Source organism: Electrona antarctica (assembly GCF_951216825.1).
Source record: "Electrona antarctica genome assembly, chromosome: 21".
Taxonomy (NCBI): domain Eukaryota; kingdom Metazoa; phylum Chordata; class Actinopteri; order Myctophiformes; family Myctophidae; genus Electrona; species Electrona antarctica.
This window is the reverse complement of record NC_136802.1, coordinates 17,529,537-17,532,829: the sequence shown is the minus strand read 5'-3', so window position 1 is coordinate 17,532,829 and position 3,293 is coordinate 17,529,537. Positions and strand designations below refer to the sequence as shown.

Sequence of the window (3,293 nt, the reverse complement as noted above, 5' to 3'; positions counted from 1 at the left end):
AATTATTATTAGCCTATAAGTATTCCTGTGAATGGCCGGCCACATAATACATTAAATCATTAAGGTTGTCAGTTAACCTAACGTGTACTGTAGTGTATGTGACCTGAAGTCTGTTTACATTAAATAACATAGTAGGCTTTGTGTGTGTGTGTGTGTGTGTGTGTGTGTGTGTGTGTGTGTGTGTGTGTGTGTGTGTGTGTGTGTGTGTGTGTGTGTGTGTGTGTGTGTGTGTGTGTGTGTGTGTGTGTGTGTGTGTGTGTGTGTGTGTGTGTGTGTGTGTGTGTGTGTGTGTGTGTGTGTGTGTGTGTGTGTGTGCGCGTGCATGTGTGTGTGTGCGCATGCGTGTGCGCATGCGTGTGCGCCAGATAGAACTATAGAGAAAGAGAGATGCAAGCAGGAGAGAGGCAGACAATATTTAATTGCTCAAAACAATGTGCTAAACATTGCAGGACTCAGCTGCTTCATACATATCAGCAATTGCGAATTCAATTATATATTTAAATAAATATTTAAAACGTGTATACTGTACCATTTTCATAGTCTGGATTTTGGATTACGCCATAGACACTTGTGTCACCTATAAGGAAACCAACAATCATTAATGTGGTGCTTATTTGTGTTAATTCATAAATGTTTCACATTAATCATTCTGCTAATTAGGAGAAAAAATGACTGGCAGACTTGTAACTACTACAAATAATTTTTTTGTTTAATAAATTAAGATTTACTAGAGCGGTGCCCTGGGGCCTCTACAGTGGTGCCCGACCCGTTACGTTGGAAATGCATGCCCCACCCAGATATTATGTCTGTGTCCCTTTTATTCCCATATATATGTCAGGTATGCCCAAATATGGAGTCTATGCAGACGTCATAATGATGTCAGAACAGGTCAGCTCCATATGGACCCCTGGGCCCTGCCCAGGCTCTGGGCAGGGGCCCTGCCCAGAGCCTGGGCAGAGGCCTTTTTGGGGCGGTTCTGGACAACCGTAGGTCTGACCGACTCTAAACCGGCCACTGCACCCCCTGCGGTGGTATGGAACGCGTGTGCCGAATTTGAAGTCGGTGGAGCGAACAGTTCTCAAGTTACGTGGATTACACACATGCAGACAGACGTACAGACAGACGTACGTATAGAGACTTGGTGCATTTATAATTAGATGTTACCAGCAACATGATTGGTTCAAACACTGACCGTGCTGCAGTGCGCTGTACACATCATCAGGAGACCCACTTTGATTGGTCCTGTGAGCTGTAACTGAGCCCTGATTGGTTGCCTGAGACTGAACCGGTCTGTAATTAAGAGATAATTATATTGAACAGGAATGAAATAGAAAACAAGATGCAAACTATACTGCTGTTGATGAATAAGACAGAGTTAATACTGTACTAACCTGGCACAACATGGAGCTGTAAAAAAAAGCAAAAGGCACATACCCGGTAAGTGGTACTGTACAAAAATCATTGATTCTGAATTACTCAGCGATTGTATCTATGCAATACATCTAATAGTATGTCTCACCTTTAGATGTTGTGTATCGACACAGCAGGAGCAGAAGGATGGTCAGCAGAATCCCAACAACAAGTCCTACGATCAACCACACTACATGTTGAGAACTCACTGGAGGTTGAGTAGATCCAGTCACTGGAGGTTGAGTAGATCCAGTCACTGGAGGTTGGGTAGATCCAGTCACTGGAGGTTGAGTAGATCCAGTCACTGGAGGTTGAGTAGATCCAGTCACTGGAGGTGGAGTAGATCCAGTCACTGGAGGTTGAGTAGATCCAGTCACTGGAGGTTGAGTAGATCCAGTCACTGGAGGTTGAGTAGATCCAGTCACTGGAGGTTTGGACACAGTGAAAAAAACAGTGAAATAGAATTTAACATAATTAGGCATAATTAATTTTTCCCATAGACATTTCAAAAAGTATTTATTTAAAGACGTTTACGCCGCGGACAAAGCCAACTCGAGTCGTGACAAATCATGACAACAAACACAATTCTTTGGGCCGAACAAATAATTAGAAAGAAGAAAAAAAACGGCAGGTTACAACACTTTTTGTTGTTGTTTTTCATGAGTTGTGTTTCATGTGTTTGTTGTCATGAGTTGTCACGACTCCAGTTGGCTTTGTCCGCGGCGTAACCGTCTTTAAATAAATACTTTTTGAAATGTCTATGGGAAAAATGCATTGGGAATCATTTCCTGGGCCTGGCGTCGTCATGAAAGAGGGCGGGACTGCGACGCTCTATAGCACACTGGCTTTCAGCCATGTGGAAAGCCTGGTGATGCAAGGTTAGGTTAAGAGCACTGTCATTAGTATGTCACTACATGTTGTTTGTAGGAGTACGTGTAAACCATACTCAGAAAACTCCACACTCTTGAGGCAGCAGTGCTATCCACTTATCCACTGTTCCATGCACAGAATAACAATGGTTACATTTAGTTAAAATACATGCATAAAACTAAATATATAAAACTAAATTCACATTTGAATTACACAACTAAATGCTGAAGTTGTACAATTTACAATAGGTCAAATATTTGACAGGTGTGAGTATAGACCATAACTATGTAAACCCTAGTCCCCCAGGGGTGAATTAGGTCCACTAGAAGATATAATAATACAAGCTTGCAACGTGTCACAACTATAGCGATTCTAGGGTTCATGTGGTTAAAACCTTTTAGTTGTTAGTTGTTTCATGATAATCACATTATACAATAGCATATAGTATAACTCACCAGAGACAGAGATATAAACTGTGTTGCTGTAATATGTGTAGTACGGTGGGACTCCTCTCCCTCCACGACACCAGTAGCCTCCACTCTCCAAAACACTCTCCAACAATGTGTTGGTTGATCCATATGTCTGTGTCACCTTCACTGGATTGCTGCCTCTGTACCAGTAGATGTTCCATGAAGCTGTACTGTCTTCCATAGTACAGGTGAGGGTCACTCGATTTGATGTCATTACACTTGTTCTGTCTGATTTCAGCGTAGTCTTTGGCTTTTCCTCTAATTTGAACAAATTGAACGATGAAACAAAAATATTTAACATTTATTTATACATCGTTTTATCACATCAAGAAATAAAAATGTTCTAAAAAGTGATTTAAAACACACAGCAAAGAGGCAGACTTATACCGTAGAATGCTTTTATAGTTAACAGAACAGACATTAAAAGCTGTAAATGTGTAACATTCAGTTGTTTCTTACTAATAACCATCTTTTTCTTATTGCTGTTTGCTGAGGTTGTGGGACGGGACTGCCTCTGACCCAGACAACAGTAGCCATCATCGT

The 3,293-nt window shown here is 41.4% G+C and overlaps 1 long non-coding RNA gene across 1 annotated transcript; it reads right to left on the bottom strand.

Moving 5' to 3' along the window:
- Positions 1-523: 523 nt before the first annotated feature.
- Positions 524-1,638, bottom strand: LOC306914055. Its single transcript, XR_013788638.1, has 4 exons — positions 1,520-1,638; positions 1,392-1,407; positions 1,193-1,290; positions 524-577 (listed from the first exon to the last, which is right to left on the bottom strand). It is a non-coding gene; the product is annotated as an uncharacterized lncRNA (long non-coding RNA).
- Between the last annotated feature and the right edge of the window lie 1,655 nt (positions 1,639-3,293).